Source organism: Stegostoma tigrinum, chromosome 31 (assembly GCF_030684315.1).
Source record: "Stegostoma tigrinum isolate sSteTig4 chromosome 31, sSteTig4.hap1, whole genome shotgun sequence".
Classification (NCBI taxonomy): Eukaryota; Metazoa; Chordata; class Chondrichthyes; order Orectolobiformes; family Stegostomatidae; genus Stegostoma; species Stegostoma tigrinum.
In genome coordinates, this window is record NC_081384.1 from 8532084 (window position 1) to 8555223 (window position 23140).

The window sequence follows — 23140 nt, forward strand, 5'->3', positions numbered from 1 at the left end:
AGGCGGGGAATAGAGGTATACAAACCCAGTCAGATAGGTTTCATTTCGCGTAGTATCTTGGTTGGCACAGACATGTGGGTTGAAGGCCCTGTTCCTGTGCTGTACTGTTCTATATTGTATGTTCTACTTAGCAGATCGGATAGGTTGATGACTGTTTACCAGGACTTCCCCCCTCTGTCTATTTGAACTGCTTAATTGCCCTGTTTGCACCGGGGGAGAGGAGGGTACGGAGGGGAAGGGTGGGGCCAGGGACAAGATTATGCCAAGACATGTCAGTCAGCTGTCTGAAAGACCCTGGAAAGTGGGAACCCAGCAAAGCTAAGCTGAACCATCAGATGTCTGTAAACATCCATTTCTATGAGCCTGAGTCCCAGCTGCTGGTCCTGATCCAAAAATATTGAGGGTAATCCTTGCACCATCACTGTTGGTAGGCTGAGGTAACTCAAATAAAACCTGAAAAAGAATTAACTGTAACCCTTTGTGTTGCTACAACTGCAGGTTATTTCATTTCACTGAAGTTTTATGACACAAAATCTATGCTGTGAACCTTAAATGTAGTCACTGTAACGAGGTCAGCCAGGTGGACCTCATAGAATCTGAGTTCCCTCACTGGAGCTGTTCATGTGGTTCAATCAGGGAGTTCTGGCTCACATATAAGAACAGTTGTGTCAGAGATATTGATTCTGAATGAGGGAGTAATAAATCAAGGATTGTTCAAGTGTAAACAAAGGGTGGTTTGATGACGATATACTGCAGGTATTTCAATAAACAGTTGTGACACATAAAGACATATGAGGACATGTGAAACTGTACATTAAATGTTATTTTATAGTTGTTAGATAATTTTAGGTATACCTAGATGTTCTTAAATATTCTTGAATAATTATAAGTCACACCAAACTGGAGTAGAGGCCAGAATAGGCGAAATATAGATCACAGAAGGTCATAAAGTTGGAGGAGATCACAATTATATGGTGTAATTACCCGCTCAGCCTATCGTGCAGCTCTTTCTTCAAAATTTATATAAATACATTCAAGAATTGCTTTTACATGACCATTATTTCAATACCCTGCTGTTTCCCATCAACATGAGGAAGTTGACCATTCAACTTTTCAGACATAAATCACAAGATGAAAATAGATGAGAAAGAGCATTTGACCTATTTTAACTCATCAGAAATCCTACAATTCCCCAATCAAAAATCGAATTTAGTTTTAAAACAGTTGAGAGATTTACCTCTATTACTCTTACCTTGTTATCCAGGCTAAAAGCTAAAGTAAGTTTGTGAAAGTTCTTTCTCAACATTTGTTCTAAATTTCCCTTTCACAAGCTTGAGGCTCTTGTCACTTGACCTACTTCTCTGAATCACCTTGATGTAGTGCTCCATTTTTACCTGCTCTATATAATTTCACATCTTGTGTCTCTAGAAAGTCTTCTCTTAGGTGCTTCCTTGCAAACTCAAACATCCCACATCAACTGTCCTTATGTAATAATTATCTAACGCTCACAACAGCCTTCTGCTTATTTCCTGCATTGTACCCAGGGCTTAAAGGATTAAATTGTGCCGCAATGCTCAAAGTACAAACAGACCATTGTATTTCACCATATTCCACTTCACCCTCCACTGAATTAATGACAAAAAAATTCATATAGTTAGTTTTCTTACTGGTTGGTAGCAATCATATGTACAGGGCTCTGGCTAGATGTCATTTCATGTACAATACCAGTGTTCAGCTCTGGGCACTCTGTCTTAGGAAACATGACTTTGGAGGGAGTGCAGTACAGATTCCTCAAGTTAAATTAAGAGAGGACAATTTGCATAAATAGGCTTGAACTAATTTCCTTGAATGCAGACAACTGAGAGAATCAATTGAGTTGTTTCAGATGACCAACAAAGTTGATGGAGTTTGTTGAAAGAAACTATTGAAACTGATGAGGTTGGAGGTGTGAGGGCATCCTCAACTAGAGAGCACTGCTTTAAAATCACAACAGGCTGCTTAGAGGTAGTGACAGAAAAAATCTTTTCACACCAAACGGTGGAGAAAACTTGGAACTCTTTCCCTCAGCAAAATTTTTGATTTCAGAGGACATTGTAAATTTCAAAAAATTTCTGAGCGAGGCTATGATAACACCAAGCTGGTGAAATGGAGTTAGGATACATATCAGCTCCTGCAGATGGGTACCAAGGTGTTGACTTCTCCTTTCCTCCAGATGCTGCCTGGCTTGCTGTGCCTTTCCATTGTCCTGTTTGTCTCCCTTGCGAATAAATTGAATGAGCTCGAGAGGTTGACTAGCATCGTACTGTTTATGGTCTGTTAACCATACCCAATCTGTCACGCTGAAATAAACACTAATCAACTAATGTTAGTGAAAATAGCTGAATGTTTCATTGCAATTCATTAAAAATGTTACTCTTATTTTACATCGAGTGTTGTTATTTGTAAGGTCTAGAACAATTAAATACTCCTGTAAATTAATATGAGATTGATTTTGAACCTAAAGGCCTACAGTTGATTCACATTGACTGGATTATTTTAGCTACTTACATGAATGTGAATAATTTAGACTAAGGATTGCTCTAACAGTGCTTCTGGACTAACTCATATATTCATTTGCCTCTCTGTTAAAACTGCATGGATTAAATTATCCTGTAGTTTACTGACAGCAAAGAAAAATTAATTATACAATGAAATGGACCATGTGTTGGTTCCAAGGAAGTGCCACTTGACTTGTAACATTAACTCTGATTTCTCCCCACAGATGCTGCCAGACCTGCTGAGCTTTTCCAGCAATTTCGGTTTTTGCGTTGCGCACATTGGAAACTATTCTACAATGATAACAGCTTTGCTTTAGTTTTGAAATGTCAATTGCAAAGACATCAATAAAGTATGAAACTAGACAATAGTATGTTTTTTTTTAATTTCAGAGAATACAGCATCACACACAACTGCTTCTGTCTTACCCACCGACGCCCAATGCCTCACCAGTTTTCCTTTGCATGTGCTTTAAGTGCGTCATAAAACAGTATCCTCCACTTCTGCATGTTAACAATACATATTTCTTTGCACACAGGTATGTGTCAAACACCCATTCACATTGGAACTTGAATGGTCATCTCCTTTGGTAGTGGATAAGTTAAAGAAAATACCTAGAAAGGGTTCTGGCATTTTGTCTGCTATCGATGAAAATTTATCAAAATAACACATAACACATGTTACAGTGATAAGGGAAAGAAAAAAAAATCTGCTTGATGATAAAAGTGAACTTGCAACGTCCAATTTATAGAAAAGGGGTTTAGACAGCCCAGGTATCACAACCTGAAACCAAGCATTTGGTCAACATAGTTAAGGAATGAACCCCGGTTGATTACAGACCTTATTAAAGAGAATTTATGCTTAATCCAATATGAGACCATAGAGTTGTCGATGATCCCTTACCCAAAGAATATCTTCCACCTTGTGAAACAGGCAATTTGAATACCAAAATTGATGTCAAACTACACAAAAGGTATGTAAATGTGCTTGGGCAAATATCAACTTTTCACATGCGCATCAGGGAAGGATTGCTATCCACACATTTATGCTGAGTGAGTGTGTTTCCGAATGTATGATCCCTGTTGATATTATTACTGGACAAGTCAAATCCCAGGCTGAAATCTAGCTTGAAAGATCATGTTTTGTTTTGGTTTTAATGGAAGCTGCTGTTTACTGAAACATAAGCACATGATGCTACTGATTTGGCTTTAACAATAAAACAGAAGTTTCTTATACAAAAGAACTGTAGAGAAGAAAGGAATGAACCAAAATGTTTACCTATAACGCAAGTTTAAATAATTTGAAACACATGGCAAAGTACAATTCCTTTAATCCGAACAGCAGTCCTTTACAGTATGCACTTTAGAGTTCTGCCACATCTACAGAGCTTAAGTCATCTGTGCTTTCAATTCCTCCTCTTGAGAATTTGATAGCCTTTTCCATGAATCTTCATACAACTGAGCTTAAACTGTCTCTACTTCAACTTACTCTTTCAGAATGTTAACCAAACGCTTGTCTGGGACTTTAAAAGTAAACTCCTCACACTGAAGTAATTTATTTCTTAATGATTATAGACTTCGGCAGAACGGCCCCACCCTAAAAAGACTTTCTTCAAGCTAGGGATGTGTCCTCTAAGTGTGGAAAACTGCCACCAATCCCTCTTCCCAGACTGAGTTTGATTGTTTGATTAACAATGGTAAAAGGTGAACTATAAGACCATAAGACCATAAGACATAAGAGTGGAAGTAAGGTCATTCGGCCCATCAAGTCCACTCCGCCATTTAAATCATGGCTGATCAGCATTTCAACTCCACTTCTCTGCATGCTCCCAGTGAGTCTTGATAAGAAGAAGCACTTGTCTTAACTGAATGTAGTTTCTTGCACACTAGCAATATGTATACTTCACACATCAGCTAGATAGGCATAATAACTAAGATCTTCAGGAGCCAGGGATGACGCATCTGACGCCATTGGGATCTCAAGCTGGGGCTCTTGATTCTCCACTCAAAGATTGTATCACAGATACAGATTGGGTGGAGCTTAATGCATTCTCCAAAATTAACCCTTTCAGAATCACTAGCTTATGCAACAAAAATAAAGCAAATCTGTATTAAAATGGACACAGAATCTTCCATAATAGCCCCCAGAAGTCAAATGACTACAATTGTGGATTGAACTAGTATTGGGATCAGACTCTACCAGGAAGAAATCATAAGAAACCTTCTTGAAATTCAATGAACATTTCCAGTGGTATGCAGAAGCTCCCTAATGATAGTCTCCTTTATATGTATCATGTACTTTTAATCTTTGCATCTGTATTTTAGTGAATACTAAATTACCATTTTTTACTTTTATCTGATGTAATAAACCAACCTACGATCGTGTTTAAGACAAAATCTGTGTTGCTACATATTTCTAAACCGGAACACTCATAAAATCTAGAATATTAAACAAGCAATAAAGATTTGGAGATTCCAGACCACTGTGTGGACACGTTTGATGAGCATGCGTGTGTATGCAAAGGACAACCGGTTCCCTTTATATTGAATCCAACATAAGTGTATTCCAGCATCTACTGTCTGTCCAAAAGGAGGCAATTCTTTTATTTTATTGCTTGATCCACTTCAACACAATGTTTTACAAATTATACTTCAAGCCCTGAGCACCACTGCGACCATCACCGTTGGCAACATTTATCATAGTTTATTTCATTCAAGCAATTATTTTCACTATGCTTCTTTGACCCATAATTTCTAATTTAGTTTGTAGCATGGCTAGGAAAAGGAAGCAAGTGGATTGTAAAAAAGTGTTTGTTTCGCTTGGGTAAAATTTATTCATTCAAACGAAAATTCAGAACGGTTACATCTTCTGTGAAAACAGTTTAACGGTAGCCAGGAAGGAAAGTAATCTCATACTCCTCGGCTAAAATGGGAAAGATTCAAACTTACGTTATACAATGTTAAAGTGTGAAAGCCTTGGCAGCACAGGGACTAATCATCGTGGGGAGATTTGCTGGTGCTCTGGGAGAGGGTTTAAATGAAATTGGCAGGAGGATGGGAAACTGGAGTAGCAGATAGTGAAGGGGACTGTCAGAGATTACAGCAGAATATAGATAGACTGGAGAGTTGTTCAAATAAATGGCAGATGGAATTCAATCCAAGCAAATGCAATTTGATGCATTTTGGAAGATCTAATTCAAGGGCGAACTTTACTGTAAATGGAAAAGCCCTGGAGGAAATTGATGAACAGAGAGATCTGGGTGTTCAGGTCCATTGTTCCCTGAAGGTGGCAACGCAGGTCAATAGGGTGGTCAAGAAGGCATATGGCATGCTTTCCTTCATCGAACGGGGTATTGAGTACAAGAGTTGGCAGGTCATGTTACAGTTGTATAAGACTTTGGTTCGGCCACATTTAGAGTACTGTGTACAGTTCTAGTCGCCACATTACCAAAAGGATGTGGACGCTTTGGAGAGGGTGCAGAGGAGGTTCACCAGGATGTTGCCTGGTATGGAGGGTGCTTGCTATGAAGAGTGGTTGCGTAGATTAGGATTATTTTCATTAGAAAGACGGAGATTGATGGGGGGAACCTGATTGAGGTGTACAAAATCGTGAGGGGTAGAGACAGTGTGGATAGCAAGAAGCTTTTTCCCAGAGTGGGGGACTCAATTACTAGGGGTCATGAGTTCAAAGTGAGAGGAGGAAAGTTCATGGGAGATATGCGTGGAAAGTTCTTTACACAGACGGTGGTGGGTGCTTGGAACACGTTGCCAGCGGAGGTGGCAGACGCAGACATGTTAGCGTCTTTTAAGATATATCTGGATAGGTACATGGATGGGCGGGGAGCAGAGGGACACAGACCCTTAGAAAATAGATGACAGGTTAGGCAGAGGATCTTGATCAGCGCAGGCTTGGAGGGCCGAAGGGCCTGTTCCTGTGCTGTAATTTTCTTTGTTCTTTGTTTGTTCTAAAGGGTAGCTCAGATTCAAGGTAGGCAAAACAAAATCAAGGAAAGAGAGTAGTAAGTAATAATAGAAGACAGATAAAACAACAGCAAGCAGTAAATTGATTCCAAATGGAGATTTAAAGGCACACTTCTGAAGGTACACCAAATGGTTGATGATTTGAATGCAAAAATTGGGATTAATTGATATAATGTCCTTATTATTACAGAGACATGGCCACAGGATGACCAAGATAGGGAAATGAATATTCAAGGATATTGTGCATTTAAAAGGAATGGAGAAAAAGGAAAAGGAAGTGGGGTAGCATTTCTGGTAACTATGACAATGGTACATCAGTAAAAGTGGATCACTGATTGAAGGATCACAATGTAGTGTCAGTCTCAGTCGATCTAAGAAATAGCAAGTGGAAGCAAGCATTGGCAGGAGTTGTTTATAGAATACCAAATTGTTGTACTAATGTTGGACACGATATAAATCTGGAAATTAGAGCTGGGTGATACACTAATAATGCAAAAATTTAATTTGCAAATAAACAGGGTTGGCCAAGTTAGCACAAACCCTGTGGAGAATGTGTTCCTGGACTTTGTATGATATGGATTTCTGAAGTAGTTTGTTAAGGAATCAACCAGGGACTGGGCTATTTTGGGTTGGTATTGTGTAATGAGAAATGGCTAATTAATAACCTTGCTGTTGCTCCATAAACTTTGGGAAATAGTGACCATAATATGATAGAATCTTATATAAAGTTTGAATACAACATAATACATTCTGAAACTAGGGTCTTAAATTGAGACAAAGGAAACAATGAAGTATATGTGACACAGCTGTATTCCTTGTCCAATATTTCTGTCTCAGCCTGCTGTAGTGTTCCAGTGGGGCTTAGCTCAATCTGGAAGAACAGCATCTAATTTTACACTTGAGGATCCTGCAGCCTTCAAGACTCAATATTGAACTCAATAATTTTAGCCACCCCTAATCTTCCATGGGATGCTTTCAGCACAGCCAACCCATTCTCATTCACTGATTACCAGCTTTTCTTCCTCCCTGGCTTACCATTATCTATCTGTTTGTCTGCCTATCTGCTGCTCTATCTTTCTGGGTTCCATATCCACCGATCATGTACTCCTTCACTCCCCCACCCCACCCTGTCTTCAGCCATTATATTATCTTCCTCTAGCTACCCTTAGTGCTGAAGAAGGGTCATTGGTCCTAAAACATTAACTCTGCTTTCTCTTCATTGCTGCCAAACCTGCTGAGTTTTTTTCAGCAGTTTCTGTTTCTATTTGCCACAAAAGCTCAGCCATGGGTCTATAGGATTAGGATTGTCATCCCATAGAGAAGAAGCTGCTTGCAAACTTAATTTCCTCCAAATAGCCAAATAGCCTGCTTAATTTTAATAAGCTTTAGCCGCGCTTTCAATACCCCTGGTATTTTCAGGACCTGGGATTTCTCTCTGCAGAGAATATACTTCTTGACGTAATGAATATATCGAGGGTAAGGTTTATTTGAGTTGTAACAGAAAACCATAAATAAGACAATTTGGTAATTTTACAATTTTAATGAGAGAAAATAACAAGCATTCAATTTATGTACATGAATAACCAAAATCTATCAAAAAGATTTAACGTCAAATCTAATGGAATCCAGTTTGATGTTACTTGTAACTATCTGACAGCATCTAGACATATCTAAGAATATATGAGAATAGAATATCCATAAACATTTCAAGTAAATTCTAAAAGCTCAGATTGGCAACTACGCATGCACCAGAAGAACTTCAGCTTTTGCAGACCATTAAGCCATAGACAATTGAACAGATCCTAGAAGTTAACAGTGATTAGGCCACAGCCAGAGCACTGTGTGAAATTCTGATCACTGCAATATACGAAGGGTGCAATTGAACTAGAGAGGGTGCAGAAGAGATTTACCAGGATGTTGCCTGAACAGGAGTGAATCAGCTATGAAGAGAAACTCGATAGACTGGGGTTATTCTCCTCAGAGCAGGGAAGGCTGAGGGGGATAAATTTGAGGTGTTTAAAGTTCTAAGAAGTTTAGAGTAGATGGGGAGAAACCTTTCCTCTAAGCAGAGGGGTTAATAACCCTGGGGGACAATTTTAAGGAGAAAAAGCAGGAGATTTAGTGTGGTTGGGGGTATTGAGAATTACAAACTTACTTTCTGAAAGGGTGGTAGAGGCAGAAACTCACAAGACATTTAACAGCTTCTGAGATGAGCACTTGAAACATCTTTGCACACAAGGCCACAGGCCAAGTGCTTGAAAATGGGACAAGTATGGAGAGATGTTCAATAATCATAACCTCATCACACAGCAAGCTCCCACAAACAGCCATGTGATAGTAACCAGATTTTTAAATGACTCTGGTTGGGGGATAAATATTGGGGAAGACATTGATAACAATTCCTTGGATCTTCCTTGAAGTAGTGACTGTAGGATTTTTCTATTTACATCCACCTGAGGGATGAGACTGGATCTGATTTTAATGTTGCATCCAAATGGTGGCATTTCCAACACTCTCTCAGTACTGCACTGGAGTGTAAACTAATTTTTTTTTGTTTTACCATTAGTTCTACGTTTTCACAGACAGTCCTGGCTTGCGAATAGGTTCTGTTCTGGAGTCCGTTTGCAAGTTGATTTGTTTGCAAGTCAGATTGCAATACAGGACAATATACAGGGCACAGGAAACAGTTGTGTGTCAGGGTATTTAAAATTACACCCCTGCATGAGAGCGTGTCCATGTGTTTAAGTAAATCGGTACGCCCATAAATTGGGATCCCCTGAACATTCAAAATCTACTCCATCTCTCCTCAAAGGGCAATATGATGGATATCCATTCAGTCCATCACCTGCAACTTATGTTAATATTTAAACAAGATATGATCTCTGGAATAACTGATATTTCCCAACACTGGATGAAGCAGATTTTCTAACAGGCACCGAAATGGAGACGTTCTGTTTTACAATCAAGGCCTTTGAATCTTATAAGTTGGATTACTCATTATGAAATCCTATTATTACACTAGCAGCAGGTCAATGAGCACATCAATAGTCCACATGCCCTCTGTAAAGCTTCTGTAATGATGCCATCTGCTGTCTCCTTAAACATTGTTGGCTGGGCAATTATGCCATGTTGCGTTTTTAATAGTAAATTCCTTAAAGACAGTGGCTTTAGTAATTATGAATGCAGTATCTCTTCCCCGACCTTGAAATCCACAATTCTCACAATGAGGCATATGCTCACTTCTGTAACTCCAGCTTATCCTAGGTATAGCAGCTTATATTAAACAGGGAATCACATAGATCATGTTCATAATTACGCACAAAAACGACAACAAATTGTACTCACATGCAAATATAGAAAAATGTCCCAGGTGTTTTAGAAAACAACGTTTGGCTGAACTAACATAAGCAGATATTTGGATAAAATCTTTATGGAGGAGATAAAGTATAATGACTGTCTGAAAGGAGGAAACAGAGGTAGAGTTAGAGAGATTTAGACAGGGAATCCATAGAACATAGAACAGCATTGGGATGGCACGGTGGCTCAGTGGTTAGCACAGCAGTCTCACAGTACCAGGGACCCGGATTTGAATCCACCCTCGGGTGACAGCCTGTGCAGAGTTTCTCATTCTTCCTGTATCTGCGTGGGTTTCCTCCAGGTGATCCGGTTTCCTCCCACACTCCAAAGATGTGCAGGCTAGGTGGATTGGCCGAATACACTTAGGAAACTTAGGAAGAGAGTGATAGTCATTGGGGGCTCAATAGTTAGAGGGACAGATAGAATGTTTGTCGGGAATGAACAAGACTCACGGTTGGTGTGTTGCCTCCCAGGTGCCAGGGTCCGTGATGTCTCGGTTCATGTCTTTGGGGTCTTGAAGGGAGAGGGTGACCAGCCCCAAGTTGTGGTCCGCACATGTACCAACGACGTAGGTAGAAAGAGGGATAGGGATGTCAGGCAGGATTTCAGGGAGCTAGGGTGGAAGCTGAGAGCTAGAACAAACAGAGTGGTTATCTCTGGTTTGTTACCCGTGCCATGTGATAGCGAGGCGAAGAACAGGGAGAGATTTCGGCTGAACACGTGGCTGCAGGGATGGTGCAGAAGGGAGGTCTTTCAGGTACATGGACAATTGGGGCTCATTCTGGGGAAGGTAGGGCCTCTACAAACAGGACGGTCTGCACTTGAACCAGAGGGGCACTAATATCCTGGGTGGGAAATTTGCTAGTGCTATTCGGGTGGATTTAAACTAGCTCAGCAGGGGGATGAGAAACTGAGGTGTAGTTCCAGTATACAGGAGGAAGAGAGTAGGGAGGACATGGGCCGGATGTCACAGAAGTGTGCTGTCAGACAGCAAGCTGGATTGAAGTGTGTCTACTTTAACACCAGGAGTATCCGGAATAAGGTAGGTGAGCTTGCAGCATGGAGAGGTGCCTGGGAATTCGATGTTGTGGCCATTTCGGAGACATGGATAGAGCAGGGTCAGGAATGGATGTTGCAGGATCCAGGGTTTAGATCTTTCATTAAGATCAGGGAAGGTGGTAAAAGAGGGGGAGGTGTGGCTTTGTTAGTCAAGAACAGTCTAACGGTGGCTGAAAGAACTTTTGACGAGGACACATCTACTGAGATGGTATGGGCTGAGGTCAGAAACGGGAGAGGAGAGGTCAAATTGCTGGGAGTTTTTTATAGGCCCCCGCAAAGTTCCAGGGATGTGGAGGAGAGGATTGGCAAAACGATTCTGGGCAGGAGTGAAAGGAACAGGGTGGTCATTATGGGAGACTTTAACTTTCCCAACATTGACTGGAATTGCTATAACTCTAGTAGGTCAGATGGATCAGTTTTTGTCCAATGTGTGCAGGAGTGTTTCCTGACACAGTATGTCGAAGGGCCGACAAGAGAGGAGGCCACACTGGACCTGGTGCTTGGCAATGAACCATGCCAGGTGTTTGATTTAGTGGTAGGTGAGCACTTTGGAGACAGTGACCATAATTCGGTTACATTTAGTTTAGTGATGGAAAGGGATAGGAACATGCCACAGGGCAAGAGTTATAGATGGGGGGAGGGCAATTATAATGCGATTAGGCAAGATTCAGGAGGCATAGAATGGGTTAGCAAAATGAAGGAGATGGGGTCAATCGAAATGTGGAGCTGGTTTAAGGAACAGATATTGCGTGTCCTTGATAGGTATGTCCCTGTCAGGCAGGGAGGAAGTGATAAGGTAAGGGAACCGTGGTTTACTAAAGAAATTGTATCTCTTGTTAAGCGGAAGAGGGAGGCTTATGTGACGATGAGATGAGATGGTTCAGATGAGGCGATGGAGAGTTACAGATTAGCTAGGAAGGATTTAAAGAGAGAGTTAAGAAGAGCAAAGAGGGGACATGAGCAGACATTAGGAGGTGGAATAAAGGAGATCCCTAAAGCTTTCTATAGGTATGTGAGGAATAAGAGGATTACTAGGGTAGGAATAGGGCCAGTCAAAGATGGAAGTGGGAAATTGTATGTGGGCCCTGTGGAGATCAGAGAGGTGCTAAACGAATATTCCTCATCTGTTTTCACTCAGGAAAAGGAGAATATTGTAGAGGAGAAGACTGAGTTACGGGCATGACATCACGGCTCCGGAACTCAATCCTTCTACCAATAAAACCTAAGCCTTCTTAACAGCACTATCAACTACTGAGTTAAGGAGGAGGTGTTATCAATTCTAGAAGATGTGATGGTAGATAAATCCCCTAGGCCAGATGGGATTTTTCCGAGGATTCTCTGGGAAGCTAGGGAAGAGGTGGCGGAGCCTTTGGCCTTGATCTTTGAGTCCTCATTGTCTACAGGTTTAGTACCAGAGGACTGGAGGATTGCAAATGTTGTGCCTTTGTTCAAGAAGGGCAGTAGAGATGACCCAGGTAATTATAAACCTGTGAGCCTTACATCTGTTGTAGGAAAAGTTTTGGAAAGGATTTTAAGAGATAGGATTCATAATCATCTAGCAAGCAACAATTTGATTGGAGATAGTCAGCATGGATTGGTCAAGGGCAGGTCGTGTCTCACAAACCTCATTGAGTTTTTGAGAAGGTGACCAAGCATGTGGATGAGAGTAGGGCAGTTGACGTGGTGTACATGGACTTCAGTAAAACCTTTGGTAAGGTTCCACATGGTAGGCTATTGGAGACAATACAGAGGCACAGGATTGAGGGAGATTTAGCTGTTGGGATTAGAAACTAGCTTTCTGTAAGAAGGCAACGAGTGGTGGTTGATGGAAGATATTCAGCCTGGAGTCAGGTCAACAGTGATGTGCCTCAAGGATCAGTTTTGGGACCACTGCTGTTTGTCATTTTTATAATTGACTTGGACGCAGGCATAGGTGGATGGGTTAGTAAGTTTGCAGCTGACACTAAAGTCGGTGGAGTGGTGGACAGTGTGGAAGAATGTTGCAGGTTGCAGGGAGACTTGGATAAACTGCAGAATTGGGCTGAAAGGTGGCAAATGGAATTCAATATGGATAAATGTGAGGTGATTCACTTTAGGAAGAATAATAGGAAGGTGGAATACTTGGCCAATGGAAAGATTCTTGGTAGTGTGGATGTGCAGAGGGATCTTGGTGTCCATGTACATAGATCCCTGAAAGTTGCCGCCCAGGTTGATAGTGCTGTTAAGAGGGCGTATGGTGTGTTAGGTTTTATTGGTAGAGGGATTGAGTTCCGGAGCCGTGATATCATGCTGCAACTGTACAAAACGCTAGTGCGGCCTCATTTGGAATATTGCGTGCAGTTCTGGTCGCCCCATTACAGGAAGGATGTGGAAGCATTGGAAAAGGTGCAGAGGAGATTTACCAGGATGTTGCCTGTTCTGGAGCGCACGCCCTTTGAAGAAAGGCTGAGGGACTTGGGTCTGTTCTCATTGGAGAGAAGGAGGCTAAGAGGGGATTTAATAGAGACATACAAGATGATCAGAGGATTAGATAGGGTGGACAGTGAGAGTCTTTTTCCGAGGATGATGACTTCAGCTTGTACAAGGGGGCATAGCTACAAATTGAGGGGTGATAGATTTAAGACAGATGTCAGAGGCAGGTTCTTTACTCAGAGAATGGTAAGGGCGTAGAACGTCCTGCCTGCCAATGAAGTTAACTCAGCCACATTAGGGGCATTTAAACAGTCCTTGGATAAGCATATGGATAATGATGGGATAGTGTAGGGGGATGGGCTTAGATTAGTTCACAGATCAGCGCAACATCGAGGGCTGAAGGGCCTGTTCTGTGCTGTATTGTTCTATGTTTTATGTCTGTGCTGACCATGATACCATTCTAAACTGATCCCATCTGCCCTGTATATGGTCCGTATCCCTCTATTCCCTGCCTGTTCATGCATCTATTTTAATGATTTTTAAACATTACTTTCATATTTACTTCTACCACCTGCAATAGCAGTGCATTCCTGGTACCTACCACCATATTTTTAAAAATGCCTCACACATCTCCTTCAAGCATTTCCTATCTCACCTTTCACCTGTGCCCCCTTGTATTTGACATTTCCACCCTGGGAGAAAGACTGATTATCCACCCTATTCATGCCTCTCATAATTTTCCACGACTCTATCGGGTTTCCCTTTGGCTTCTGAGGCACTGATGAAAACAATCTAAGTTTGTTGAAACTCTCCTTATAGTTATTAAATCTCAATCCTGGCAAACATTTTTGCACCCTCTCCAAAGCCTCCACAATCTTCTTCAGGTGGCAACCAGAACTGCACACAATTCCAATCCACTGTTTTCAATCTGGATGATTGTGAGAATAGAGGATGGTATTTAAAATCAGTCCTGTCCCCTGTTGTTCCCAACTCCCTCATCACTGCAGCATCATTGAAAAGCTGTGCAGTACCCTGTGTTGCATTACCTGGATGGATGGCTGGGCTGTGGTGTAAAGTGACACCCACAGCATATGGTTAGTGCTTGCTCCAGCTAAGGTTACCATGAAGGACTCTCCTCAACCTCTCTCCTCTCACCTGAGACCCCTGGTTAAACCATCATCAGTTGTCTAATGGGAGAGTGGGACTATGGTGGCCCTAGACTTTACAGAAGTTATAGAAAGGTCTTGGGGTCATTACAATATGAAATGTAACATTCTAAGAAAAAGAAATTGACACGATACAATGGAGAAACACAAAGTATTAAAGGTGAACATCATCTTAATCCCATTGATCCACTTTGAATCCTTATTCCCAAATTGTCTTTGCTAACAAAAATCTAACCACCTTGTTGAAAGAGCACAAGCAGTTAGCTTCACACAGTAAGGAATGAGAGATCCCATCCAGAGTGAGAGACAATCTGAGTGAATAAATATTTGGGGATTTAGAAGCAATATGGGAACTCGGTGCAGTGGGGAAGAGGTGATTTCTTTTCTGGCTGTTTTCGGCTCATAGTTTGTAATTTTTTTTTAACTGGATAAATTGACGCCCAGGATTAGGGGCCGAGCACAAAAGTGTAATATCACAGATAAACCATAAGTTCATCGGTTGGGGATAACTAAGAATGTGACTATCTTTTTAGGTCACTTTCAGCAATGTCACATCCCATGAATGAATAAAAACAAAGGTAATCTCTCCTCTCTTAAGATGGATGTAGAAGCATGACACTGTTTTTAAGAAGAGCAGGGGAATTATTCCTGCTGTACTGATCAAATATTTAGGACTCAACTTAAATCACAAAGTAACAGATTGACTGGTTTCAGTCAGCACCGTGGCTCAGTGGGTTAGCACTGCTACATCACAGTGCCAGGCACCTGGGTTCAATTCTAGCCTCAGGTGACTGCTTGAATGGAGTTTGCATGTTTTCCCTGTGTCTGTGTCAATTTCCTCTGGGTGCTCTGCTTTCCTCCCACAGTCCAAAAATGTGCGGGTTAGGTCGATTAGACATGGGAAATTACCCATAGTGTCCAGGGTTGTGTAGGCTAGTTGGCTTAGCCATGGGAAATGCAGGGTTAAAGGGATAGGGGTGGGTCAGGATGGGATGCTGTTTTGAGGGTTAGTATGGGCTGAATGGCATGCTTCTACTCTGTAAGGACTCTATGATTCTAGTCATTTTCACTTTGTTACTTTTGCAAGCTTGCTTTTTTTCCTCCTCTATACCGGGTCCTAAACTTCAAATAGTGATTCATTGATTGTGAAATACTTTCTGATGTTTTGTGAACGATACAATGTAGTGAAAGGTAAATTGCCTGAAAGGTTAACTCATTTTCTCTGCAGATGCTTCCTGACCTGCTATTACCAGCATCCAATTTTCGACATGACTGCTTGCTATATATTGTTGTATATTTGCCATATTATACATTAGAATTAGGAACTAAAGTATTACATACCAGTAACAGGAATAAATTTCAGCTGCATAGCATGCAATATCTGAGGGGATCAATATAAACAGGTCTAGACCATCTGAGCAGAGATAATGGGAACTGCAGATGCTGATGAAGGATCTAGGCCTGAAACGTCAGCTGTTGTGCTCCTAAGATGCTGCTTGGCCTGCTGTGTTCATCCAGCTCCACACTATTCATTCATGGGAAAAGGGCATCGCAGGCTAGGCAACGTTTGTTGCCCATCCCTAATTGCCCAGAGGGGCAGTTAACATTCACCCACATCGTTGTGGGCCTGGATCACATGTAGGCCAAACCAGATAACAATGGTAATTTCAAAGACTACACAGTGAGCTGAAGGAACACAACAGGTCAGGCAGCATCAGAGGAACAGGAAGCTCAATATTTCAGGTTGGGGAGAGCGATAATTTCCTTCCTTGAAGGACATTAGTGAACCAGATAGGCATTTCCAACAATTGACAATGGATTTGTGGTCATCATTAGATTAGCCATTTATTAAATTCAAATTCCAACATCTGCCATGGCAGAATTCGAATGCAGTCCACAGAATGTTATCTGGGTCTCCAGATTAACAGTCCAGTGATAACACCACAAAGCCATCACCTTCCCAGTTAATGCCTCTTTTGTACAAGTAGCCTGCAGAATTAAACTGACAGACTTCTCATTGCTTGAAATTCAACATGATTCCGAATTTATTAACTTCAACGGACTCATAAGCGAAAAACGCAGGCTAACCTAGAAGCTTGGCATTCCAACCGGAACTCCATCAACAAACACATTGACTTGGAGCCAATCTACCATCCCCTGAGAAAAAGAACAGGAAATGACATCACCAATGCAGGAAATGACATCACCAACCGAAGGAAACCTAACCAGATAAATAGAAAGCGGGACATAACACCAGCGCTTCGTCGGAGGCTCACTGTTGATGTTACCTAGAATGGTGACAAAACATCTGGGAACAAACCTTACAGCTCAGTGAACCAGCTTACATCTCGAACACAATAAAGACCCATTCTCTTGTGGACCGAGAGGACGAGAGTGCTGTCTTGGAGGTGAAAGGAGGACGTCGGGTTGGCTGTGCACCCTTGCGACCAGTGGATCTTAATGCTGGCTTCGGCCTAACGCTGGTTCAGGGGAGCAGCCAACCTGCAACGACGGCTGCGGCAAGTGCTCGTGCCCCAGGTCAGGGGGTCCGGAACACCATCCGTGCTTCCGTAAAGAAGTTGGATGAAGGTGCACCTGTGGACCGCACCTTCTTCGTGAAGAGGGTCCTGTTGGACTGTTGCGGGTTCTCTGCTGCCGACATTTACTGCCTGCAGGATTTCCCCAGAGGAGGTTTTTACGACGTGACCTTCCGGAGTGCCAAGCTTTGCGAGCGCTTCCTGGAGGTTTTCAAGGAGAAAGGAGGTGAGGGCCCCCTCTCTGTATTGACCGCTGTCCCACTGTTTGTGATGCCAGCACAGAGGAGCCGTATGGTGACTGTACACATGTACAACCCGCATGTGCCAGCAGTTGATGTCCTGACCTTCCTCGGAAGGTATGTGAAGGTGGAAGGGGACCTAACTGACATCGTGGACCCCTTTGGCATCTGGACGAGTAAGAGGCAGGTCAAGGTGATGCTGAGGATGGGCGCAGACGGGAATGTCGCACATCCACCGTCCAGCTTCGCGATCGGCGGGAGCAGGGGCTACCTGACCTATGCAGGGCAACCTAAAGTCTGCCATACCTGTGGTAGGTCAGGTCACATGGCGGCCGACTGCAAAGCCACCATCTGCAGGAACTGCAGGGAGGAGGGACACCTTGCAAAGGATTGCCCACGAGAGAGAAGCTGCAACCTTTGCGGGGATGCGGGCCACTTCTATAGGGCATGCCCGCAGCGGGGTGCCACCTACGCCCAGGTCGCCGGCAGGGGAAATGCGGGGCCAGCCCCCCCGGAGGAGAGGAAGGCACCAGGGCCCAGCAAGGACCCCACTAATGTGCAGGAGGGCCAGGCCGTGCAGGAGGGCCAGGCCGTGCAGGATGGGCCCGAGGCCAGCAAAGCACCCCTGCAGGCTCCGATTTCCCCCCCGACAACCCGGAGCCAATGGAGGCGGCGACAGGCGACCCTGGGGAGTGGACAACAGTCCGGAAAGCGAGGAGGAAGGTGCGTCGACGGGCCCAGGAACCGCAACAATCAGGCGGGAAGAGGCAGCTACAGGGGGGCTATAAGAGCTCCTCTGATGAGGAGGATTCGGAGAGGGCCCACCCGAAGCAGAAGTTAAAGGTCTCGAGGGGGAAGGAAAGCAGCACCCCGCTTCCAGGTGATGGGAGGCGTCCTGAGGCTCGCTCCGACACCCAGTCAAGTGCCGCTGGAGCACTGGAGGGCCCCCCGGAACTTCCAGGCGGGAAGGAGGAAACAGCGCGTCCCCAGCCTGACCCGGAGCCGGACCCTCCTGCCTCCGCACCCCTGACGGGGGGATGCCACCCGGAAGGCAGCACGGATGGTTTCCTGAGCCTGGAGAGCGTCCAGCAGTTAGCCCGGGCAATGGGCATGAAGGGACAGATGGAGGGGCTGGACCTTGGACTTGGGGAGGGTACTGCGGTCACTGCCCACAATGGGGGTACGAATTGCGAGCATTAATGTGCGCAGCGTCAAGTCAACCGCGAGATGTGTGTCCACGTTGGCCTACCTGACCACCATCAAGGTGGACCTCCTGTTTCTGCAGGAGTGCGGGATACTGCACCTCGGCAGGTACGGGAAATGGTCTGGCGCCTGGACCTGTGGGCCTTCGATCTGGTCGGGGGGTAACGACTGTCGCTCCTCGGGCCTGGCTATTCTGCTGCGGGGGCGCAACTTCACCATCTCTCAAGTTCAGGAGGTGGTGGGGGGGCGCCTCCTAGTGGCTGACATCACCTACAGGAATGCTCCCCTGAGGCTGATCAACGTGTACGCCCCAGTGGTACGGAGTGAGCGGTTGGACGTCCTGCAGCGGCTTCCACCCCTGCTGGCTACGTCCAGGCCGGTCATCCTAGACAGAGACTTCAACTGCATCATTGATGCAGACGGAAGATCCGGCGTGGGGACAGCGGGTGGGGGGAGTCAACTGGACGTCATGTGCAGATTCCTGATGGGCACAGTGAAGGACACCAAGCTGCTCGATGTCTTCAGCACCCCTGCAGACGGAGCGCAGCGGAGGTACACCTGGTTGCGGCCAGACGGGTCTATCCGCTTAAGGATAGACTTCCTGTTTGTTTCACGGACGTTCTCGGTCAGGTCCACCGGTGTCGAGCCGGTGTTCTTCTCTGACCACTGCCTCCTGTTGGCCGACTGTCACTTACAGGACGACCAGCCGGCCGGCAAGGGGACGTGGAAGCTCAACACGACTCTGTTGACCCGAGAGAACGTTGAGGAGCTTAAGAGGGAGTACGCCGGTTGGAGAACCGTGAAACCCCTCTTTGAGTCTCCAGGCGACTGGTGGGAGACGGTGAAGGAGAACATCAAGAGGTCCTTTGTCCTCAAGGGTGTTCAGAAGTCAAGAGAGAGGCAGGGAAAGCTGTCGCGACTCCAGAAAAGGGTGCAGAACCTGCTCCTTCTGCAGTTGATGGGGGTCGATGTCACGGAGGACCTCCGCGAGGTGAGGGGCCAGCAAGCCTCGCTCTTCGCCGCGGAGGCCTCCAGGATAATCTTCCGGTCCAGGGTCCGCTCCGTGGAGCAGGACGAGACGTGCTCGCGTTTCTTCTTTCAGAAGGTGTACAAAGAGAGCTCTGTGCTTAGCCGGCTGAAGGAGGACGACGGCTCGGTGACGTCGTCTCGGCCCGACGTTTTGAGGATCAGCAGATCCTTCTATGCCGGACTGTACGACACGAAGCCCACGGACAGCACGGCCTCCGAGTCGTTCCTGTCGTCTATCACGGAGGTCTTAGACGACGGCACGAGGGAGTGGCTGGACCGGCCGATATCCCTGGACGAGCTGGCCAGAGCCCTCAAGTCCTTGCAGAGGAATAGGACTCCCGGAAGCGACGGCTTACCGGTCGAGCTGTATTCCGCTCTGTGGGGCCTGGTCGGCCAGGACCTGCTGGAGGTGTACGATAGTGCGCTTCGGGCAGGGGAAATGTGCAAGTCCATGAGGAAGGGCATCATCACCCTCATTTACAAGAGGAAGGGGGAGAGGGAAGAAATTAAGAATTGGCGTCTCATTTCACTTTTGAACGTGGACTACAAAATCCTGGCCAAGGTCATTGCCAACCGGGTCAGGTCTGTCCTGGAGTCAGTGATTCACCCTGACCAAACCTGTGCTGTGCCGGTCAGGAAGATCGCTGAGAGCCTCGCGCTCATCAGGGATACGATCGCCTACGTGCAGGACAGGCGGGTGGACACCTGCCTCGTCAGCCTGGACCAGGAGAAGGCCTTCGACAGGGTCTCTCATGCTGACATGAGGGACGTCCTCTCCAAATTGGGGTTCGGGGAGGGCATCCGCAATTGGATCCGGCTGCTCTACGCCAACATCGTTAGCGCAGTCTCGATCAACGGGTGGGAATCAGACAGTTTTCCTGTTAGATCTGGAGTCAGGCAGGGCTGCCCGCTCTCTCCTGCCTTGTTCGTGTGCTGTGTGGAGCCCTTCGCCGCCTCCATCAGGAAGGACGTGAGCCTGAAGGGCATGACTATCCCAGGCAGCAGAGGCCTTCAGGTCAAGACCTCCCTGTACATGGACGATGTCGCCGTCTTCTGCACCGATCGTCGGTCGGTGTGTAGACTATTGGACATCTGCGGCCAGTTTGAACTGGCCTCGGGTGCCAAAGTCAATAGGGGTAAGAGCGAGGTCATGTTCTTCGGGAACTGGGACGACTGCTCCTTCATCCCCTTCACCGTCAGGACAGACTACCTGAAGGTGCTGGGTGTTTGGTTTGGTGGAGCTGGGGCGTGCACTAAGACTTGGGAGGAGCGTATCACCAAATTGAAGCAGAAGCTGGGCAGGTGGACGTTCCGGTCCCTCTCCATTGCGGGTAAGAACCTGGTTGTCAGGTGCGAGGGGCTTTCGGTATTGTTGTATGTGGCGCAGGCCTGGCCTATTCCCTGGACCTGCGCCGCTGCGGTCACCCGGGCCATCTTCCACTTCATTTGGGGGTCGAGGATGGACCGGGTCCGCAGAGACACCATGTACAAAGACCTGGGAAGTGGGGGAAAGGGCATACCGAACGCCACCCTCGCCCTGACAGCTACCTTTGTGTGCGGCTGCATCAAGCTGTGCGTAGATCCTCAGTACGCAAACACCAAGTGTCACTACTTACTGAGGTTCTACCTGTCCCCGGTGTTGCGAAGGATGGGCCTGGCCTCGTTGCCGCGGAACGCTCCGAGTAGTTGGACCGTCCTGTACCACCTGTCCTTCGTGGAGAAATTTTTGAAAGGAAACACCTTTGAAACACAAGGCCGTCAGCAACTGGTCAGCACGTAGTATCCTCGGGACCCTTTGGGAAAAGGAGAGGGTGGATCCCGTCGTGTGGTTCCCCACGCAGACTGCCAAAGTCGTTTGGCAGAATGCCTCATCGCCAGAACTTTCAAACAAGCACAAGGACATTGCTTGGCTGGCGGTGAGAGGGGCTCTGCCAGTGAGATCCTTTATGCATGCCCGGAATCTCTGCGCCACCGCACGCTGCCCTCGAGGTGGCTGCGGGGGGGATGAGACTGTTGATCACCTCCTTCTGGAGTGTGCCTATGCGCAGGAGATCTGGAGGGGGATGCAGTGGTATTTGTCGAGGTTCGTCCCGAGCAGCTCCGTGACGCGGGACTCCGTGCTCTACGGGCTGTTTCCGGGGACGCACACCGAGACCAACATCAACTGCGCCTGGAGGACCATCAATGCAGTGAAAGACGCTCTTTGGTCTGCCCGCAACTTGCTGGTCTGCCAGCTGAAAGAACTGACCCCGACCGAGTGTTGCAGACTGGCGCACTCCAAGGTCCAGGACTACGTGCTGAGGGACGCGCTAAAGCTTGGGGCAGCCGCCACCAAGGCGCGATGGGGAAAGACCACCGTATGAGCCCCCTCGTCCAGACTAGAAAAAAGAACCCTATCTGGTAACTGGGCCCAGCTGGCGCCTACCCCAACTGGTCAGGGGGCCAACTGAGACTGTGTGCCGGGTGACGACTGCCGGGGTATTTTCTTTGTTTTGTTTTTTTTTTCTCTGTTTTGTTTTTTCCTTTAGTTGGTGTACGTACCCCCTGGGTAACCCGGAGTGGCTTGCATGACTGGGTAGGTGTATAAATGTTTTATTTTTTGTACATTCTATGAATAAAATATATTTTTTCAAATAAAAAAAGTGACAAAACGTCTGAAAACGAACCTTCCAGTTCAGCGAGCAAACTCACATCCAGAACCTCAACCTGAGCTACAAATCTTCTCAAAACTCACTACGCAGGCTAATGCTGTAAGGCCATTAGTTCAAATAGCACCATGGCAGCTGATGAAATTTAATTTCAGTTAACGAAAATCTGGATTTGAAATCTAGTCTCAGTTGTGGTGATCACAAAACTAGCAATGATTGTTGTGAAATCTCATTAGGTTCATTAATGCCTATTTGGGAAGGAAATCTACCACCCTTACCCAGTCTTGACGCCCATGACTCCAAACTGACAGCAATGTGGTTCACTGTTAACTGTCATGGCACCAGCAAGGCCATTCAAATCAATTGTGATCAGGGATGGGCAACAAATGCTGACTTTACCAGAGATATCTAATGGAGAGTTAATGGTCTAGTGGTATTATCGCCAGGCTATTAAGCCAAAAAAACCAGGTAATGTTCTGTGGAGATAGTAGGAACTGCCACTGCTGGAGTCAGAGATAACACAGTGAGGAGCTGGAGGAATACAGCAGGCCAGGCAGCATCAGAGGAGCAGGAAAGTTGGTGTTTCGGTTTGGGACCCTTTGTTGGATGAAGGGTCCCGACCCAAAACATCAACTTACCTACTCCTCTTGTTGCTGCCTGGCCTGCAGTGTTTCTCCAGCTCCACACTTAGTTATATCTAATGTTATGTGGACACCGATTCAAATCTTGTCATGGCAGATAATTTTAATTAATAATTAATTAGTTGTCTAACAATGACCATATTGTCAGGAAAAATTTCACGCCCCTTTCGGAGGGAAATTGCCATTCGTAGAACTGGCTTACATATGACTCCAACCCTACAGCAGTGTGGTTGACTCTCAGCTGCCTCTGGGTTTTCAGAGATAGGCAATAAGTACTGGTCTGGAGAGTGACACCCAGATCCCATCAACAGAGTAAACAAAAATAAGGCAGCAA